Genomic DNA, 6,634 nt, shown 5'->3' with positions numbered 1-6,634 from the left:
CCCAATTTTAAAAGTGTGATACTTACTTTTGAAGGCCAGTGTAGTTGGCATGTGAATATTTATCTTGCTCAATAGCTGCATATTAATGATTTTATAGGAAAATATCTGTTCATGGATTTGCCAACGATCCTCCAAGGATACCATTTTATAATTTGCTAGCCTGCTACTATAATTTATATATAATAGCTGTCGAGATGTCTCATTTTTAGGCGAAAGCTAATAATTTTTAGAATTTTTTTTTGGTTACTCTCAACGCGCTGTATAAATTTGTTATAATAAGGGTTCCAAACAACAGAACAATACTCAAGACAACTTCTCACCAGCGCATTATATAGTACAATAATTGTTTCAGAATTTTTAAATTCCTTGGTATTCCGCAGAACAAATCCGAGCATCTTAAAAGCTTTGGAAGTAATGTGATTAATGTGTTGGTCAAATCTTAGGTTGCTATCCAAAATCACTCCAAGATCCCGAATCTGCTCAACTTGTTTAAGAGGAGTATTACTTATTTTGTACACTACATCTTTACAGCTATTTAGCCTTTTTCTAGAAAATCTCAGATGATAACATTTCTCAGCATTTAATACCATAAGGTTACATTTACACGAGTGAGCTAAACTATTTAAATCCTCCTGAAGCTTTTCAGAGTCACTAATAGAATTCACACATCTGGCAATTTTTAAATCGTCCGCAAATAAATAACATTCTGGATGATGGATATTTGTACATAGGTCATTAATAAACAAATTAAATAAAATAGGACAGAGATGGGAGCCTTGTGGTACACCAGTTGTCATTGAATATGTGGACGAGTGAATCCATTTACTGCCAGTATACTAGATCTATTTGCAAGGTATGAACTGAAGAAGGTTATTTCCGATTTCCGATGCAGCAAGATTTTCGGTTAAGATTGAATGGTTAACTCGATCGAACGCCTTGCTGAAATCGGTGTATATGCCGTCCACAGAAGATTTAAAGTCTACGGTTTTAGAAATGCTTTCGACAAGAGATACCAAATTAGTAGTGGTATACTTATTGGCTAAGAAACCGTGCTGATGAGTAGTTATAAAATGTCTTAAATGCCATGTGAGTACTTTGCAAACTAATTTTTCAAATACCTTGCCTAATACCGGTAATATTGAGATTGGCCTATAGTCACTTACCATTTCCCTGCCACCTGATTTATAGATTGGTACTACGCGTGCTTGCTTCTATCATAACGGGAAGATACCGCAAGATATCTTTTCCAGTGGATATGATAAGACTTCTGCACACTTGACAATGAATAATGGTGATATGTTATCACAACCTGCTCCTTTGTATATATTTAAACCCTTTAAAAGTTTAGTGATATCTTCACGGGAAATTTCACATGATAATAAAGTATTACAATTAAATGCATTGTCCCACCTAGGATGACTATGAGTAGCTGTTAGGAAAAATGATAGGAATAAAAACACTGCGATGAGATTACACTTGATTTTTAATACTATGAGCGATAACAAACAAGACAAGTACGTACACTACCAATGACCATTAGCAGAGAACAGGAAGTTAAAGGGCTGACGTCTATTTGACATTACATATGTCACACCGAGCACAGACAAAATAAACTTTTAGGTTGCGTTTACATTTAAGCAATAGCTTCAACACTGGCCCTTAAACGCAAGCTAAACATAAACTACAACTTAACAAAGTTACATTCTAACTTAGTTCAGTTAAAACACAAACATTATAAGTTAACCTATGAACTTGTTAGCAACTGACTTGTGAAATAATTATGCTTTTCTTTACAAAGTGCTTTAGTTAATATGTCTGCTAACATATTTGCAGTTGACAAGTATTTTATTTCAACAACACCTTTATTAACAATTTCTTTAATAAAATGATGACGTATATCAATGTGCTTTGTTCTGGAATGAAATACAAAACTTTTACATAACTTAATAGCAGATTGATTGTCATTATAAATCGTGATTTTAGCCATGGTACCAAAAACTTCAAATAAAAATTTTCTAATAAATAAAGCTTCCTTACATGTGTCTGACAACGGCATGTACTCTGCTTCAGTGCTTGACAGAGCAACAGTGCGCTGCTTGCGGCTCTCCCAAGCAACAACGGACTTGCCCACGGTAAAAATGAAGCCAGTAAACGATTTACGGTCGATGTTGTCTGACGCCCAGTCAGCATCTGCGTAGGCTGAAATGTTCAAACCTGATTTGGAAAATACAAGGTTAAAATTAATTGTACCTTTCAAATAACGTAGTATTCTTTTGGCAGCTTTCCAGTGAGTTTCGCCGAAACAATCATTGAATTGACTGAGGTAGCTAACTGCATGACTGATGTCAGGTCTGGTGCAAACTGCCACATACATCAAAGAACCAATCAAACCTCTGTAGTCGTAGGTCTCGTACTGCTTGGGTTCTTTGGTAAGTTTAAGACCTGTCTCCATGGGTGTTGCAGCTGGTTTGCAGTCCTCCATGCGAAACTTTTTCAGTACCTTCTGGATGTAGTTCGACTGATTTAGGTAAATTTTGTTATCTTCCCTCATCAGCTTCATGCCAAGTACATGCTGAGCTGGCCCTAGATCAGTGATTTCGAATTCCTCCTGTAGTTCCTTCTTTATTTTATCCTTTCCTTGAAAATCTGGTGATGAAAATACAATCAACTCGTCCACATACAACGCTATGATCATCATTGATCCATTTTCACACTTAAAGAATACGCATGGCTCAGAAGTCAAGCGGCAGAACTTTAATTTGTCACAGAGCACCTAAGTAATTTTATCGTACCAAGACTTGGAAGCTTGTTTAAGGCCGTACACAGCCTTGTCGAGCTTATATACCATATCTTCGCTCCCTTTAACCTTGAAACACTCTGGTTGCTCCATGTATACTGTTTCCTCAAGATCTCCATTGAGAAAAGCAGTTTTCACATCAAGATGTTCCAAATCCAAGTTGTATTCTGCTGCTAGAGCAAGAAGCATTCTTATTGTGGAGTACCTTACTACAGGTGAAAAAGTATCCTGGTAATCTATACCATATTTCTGGGTATAACCTTTGGCAACCAAACGAGCTTTAAATTTTATGAGCTCACCATTAGCACCATATTTCCTTTTAAAAATCCATTTACATTGAACGGGCTTATGGCCAGGTTTACGTTTTGTCAAAGTCCAACATTTGTTCTTAATGAATGAATTATACTCATCTGTCATTGCCCTCCGCCAACTGTCTGAATCCGGTCCCTTCAGTGCTTCGGTTGCAGTCTGCGGATCATCAGGGTAACCATCAGCCAGTGCCACAAAATTAGCAATTAGGCAGGACCCATCAGCTTCTTCGTAGGAGGTGTCTTCCTGCTCTGCTTGAGCCAGCGTGTCATCTCCTGGAACGTAAGTATAATCCAAACAGTTCTCCGTTTCAGAACTTGTGTTATCGCTCTCGGAATCATACAGTGTGATCATGCTGATCCTCTGTTCCTCTCTCTGTGATAATCTCATGTCATCAGATTGATCAGAACTCACAGTGGATGATTCTGATTGCTGAATTTCTTTAGAAATCAGACTGTTGATGTCAACAATAGGATGTTGCTTGAAACTATCATCATGTGACATGTCTTTGTTCCAAAATTTATTTTCTATGAACACAACATTGCGAGAATTGACACAGTTTCTGTGGTTCTCAGTATCTATTAGTCGGTAGCCTTTCGACTCTTCATTGTATCCCACAAAAATATATGGTTTGCTTTTAGGATCAAGTTTCCTCCTATTCTTTACCATAGAATAAGCTACACAACCAAAAATTCTTAAATGGTTTAGATTTACCTTCTTGTTTGTCCACTTCTCCTCGGGGGTTTCACCAGGAACGGCCTTGGTAGGACTGCGGTTCTTTAAGTAGACTGCTGTGTTCACTGCCTCTGCCCAGAATTTCTTTTCCAGTCCAGCGTCACGCAGCATGCATCTAACCTTCTCCATCACCGTCCTATTGGCCCGTTCCGCGACGCCATTTTGTTGTGGGCAGTCGGGGATGGTCTTCTGGTGTTTGATCCCGCAGGTCTTTAGGTATTCCTTAAATTTAGAACTCATATATTCTCCGCCTCTATCACTTCTAAGAACTTTTAACTTCTTCCCAGTTTCATTCTCCACAAGGGCTTTGAATTTTTTGAAATTAGCAAAAGTTTCATTTTTTGATTTCAAAAAATAGACAAACTGCTTTCTTGTGTAGTCATCGATGAAACTAAGTATGTACCTAGCACCACTTATAGAGGGAACCTGTATGGGACCACATAAGTCTGTATGTATTAAACCCAGCACTTCTGTCGCTCTACTACTTGATTTCTTAGGAAAAGGGAGTCTACTTTGCTTTCCTTCAACACAAGACACACATTGCTGAAAATCAGAAGTATTAAAATGAACGCCAATTGCCATACCTTTTTGCAAAAGTTGCATACTTCTTAGATTAAGGTGACCGAGCCGCTTGTGCCACACTTCCTGGGATTTCAAGTCTGCCGCAGCTGATGCCATCATACTGCACTCCTGTTCCTCTGCAGTACAAACACTATCAGACACAGTATCTAGCTGATAGACACCATTGACATGGGTACCTGTAGCTAAAATCTCGTTATTATCATAGATAGTACATGATGTACTATCAAAAGTAACAATATAACCTTTTTTGGTCATGGCACTGACTGACAACAAATTAGTACTTAAATTAGGAACATAATAAGTATCACTTATTGTCCTTACACAGTCTTTCAGCTGCACTTTTACTTGACCTAACCCCGCAGTGGATAGCTTTGTACCGTTTGCAATGCACACATCCACTGTTTTTTTCGGATCACATCCTACCATCACTTTTGCACTGTTACACATATGATTAGTGGCTCCGGAATCAATGTACCACTTGTTACTATTCACATTCACAGAGAGAGCCGTCACGAGCGCCTTGTTTTTAACAGGAACCTTCTTCTGCGAGCTCCTCGGTGGATGCCTCGTTCCCAGGCTGCTACTGTAGTTGCTTGCAGTTGCAATCTTTCTCTCCGGACAGTTCCGAGAAAGGTGTCCTTTGCCGTTGCACTTAAAACATTTGAATTGTTTCTGTGTGTGTGTGGTGACTAAGGCTGTACCACCTTCGTTCTTGTCTTCACGCCTTTGTACCTCTTGTAATAGTTTAGAGGAGATGGTATCGGTCGTCAACTTGGAACTAGAATTCTCAATTGCCATGATGAGCGGGTCGTAGTCTTCTGTGAGTCCACTCAACATTATCACTGCAACAAATTCATCATCCAGAGGTGATTCTATTTCCTCCAGTTGGTGAGAAATCTCCTTAATTTTGTGTAGGTATGACTCCATCGAGGGATTTTCACTCAACTTGGTGCTGAAAAGACTCCGCAGCAGGCCCAATCTTCTGCTCAGACCACGTCCTTCATAAGCCTTTTTCAGTATGTTCCACGCCTCAAACGCGGTTTTGGCAGAACGGATGTACGGTATTACCGTCGGTGCCACAGAGAGCGCGATCCTCGCCAACGCTTTCTCACCTTTATTTTTGTCGCTTTCGTTATTGGTTTCAACGAAGTCCCACAATTCCTCGTGAATTAATAGCATGCGCATAGTAAACTTCCAAGTGGAGTAGTTTTCTGCCCCTTTTAGTTTCTCCATACCTTGTGCAAGCGGGGACGCCATGTTGTTCACCGAAGCAACGAAGTAACGCGTGCGTGATGAAAAATTGGTACGCGTAATCTCGCCGAAATAAATATTTTTTCCTATTCTCCCAACCACGGACTGCTACCATGTTAGGAAAAATGATAGGAATAAAAACACTGCGATGAGATTACACTTGATTTTTAATACTATGAGCGATAACAAACAAGACAAGTACGTACACTACCAATGACCATTAGCAGAGAACAGGAAGTTAAAGGGCTGACGTCTATTTGACATTACATATGTCACACCGAGCACAGACAAAATAAACTTTTAGGTTGCGTTTACATTTAAGCAATAGCTTCAACATGCTTATTAAAGATTGAGGGGAAATTGGAAGCAAACAAATCCCCTTATTGCTTTACCATTCGAAGCTGATTTATCATTCAAACACATTTCGCTGGGATACGCATTTTAATTTTTATTTCTAGTTTTGACGTGTGACCAAAAGATTTTTAGATTGTGCTTCAAAGATTCCTCAAGCTTTACTATGTATGATTTGTAACAGATATTCTGAAGCTCAGATCGGTTCTTTGTATTTTTTAACTTTAATATGCCAGGTATACTTCTCTTTTAATAGCCGTATTAAGTCTTTATAAAACCAAGGCAAATACTTTTTATAACATGATCTTGACATTGGGACATATTGACGTATCAGATTGTCTACTATACCATAGAAAATATCTAGCATTTCATCCACTGATAAATTACTACTAAATTTGTTATTCCAATCTATTATATTAAGTTCATAAACAATTGTTATATAATCTGCTTTAAAAAAATCGGTCTAGTATGTACTGGTGCTGACACTCTTTCTCTTGAAACTTTAATGGAAAACTCTAATGGCGGATGGAACGGATTAATATAGCTTAAAACATTAGGGTTATCACACATATCGCTAGTATATACGTTGGTCAATACGAGATCTAAGAT

General features: G+C 38.4%; 1 long non-coding RNA gene across 1 annotated transcript; it reads right to left on the bottom strand.

The window, feature by feature from the left end:
* Positions 1-1,826: 1,826 nt before the first annotated feature.
* LOC126973834 (uncharacterized) lies at positions 1,827-6,002 on the bottom strand. Its single transcript, XR_007731427.1, has 2 exons — positions 3,821-6,002; positions 1,827-3,381 (listed from the first exon to the last, which is right to left on the bottom strand). It is a non-coding gene; the product is annotated as an uncharacterized LOC126973834 (long non-coding RNA).
* Between the last annotated feature and the right edge of the window lie 632 nt (positions 6,003-6,634).

The sequence above is a fragment of the Leptidea sinapis genome, chromosome 30, assembly GCF_905404315.1.
Source record: "Leptidea sinapis chromosome 30, ilLepSina1.1, whole genome shotgun sequence".
NCBI lineage: Eukaryota > Metazoa > Arthropoda > Insecta > Lepidoptera > Pieridae > Leptidea > Leptidea sinapis.
Note: the sequence above shows the minus strand (reverse complement) of the source record. Positions and strands in the feature narration are given on the sequence as shown.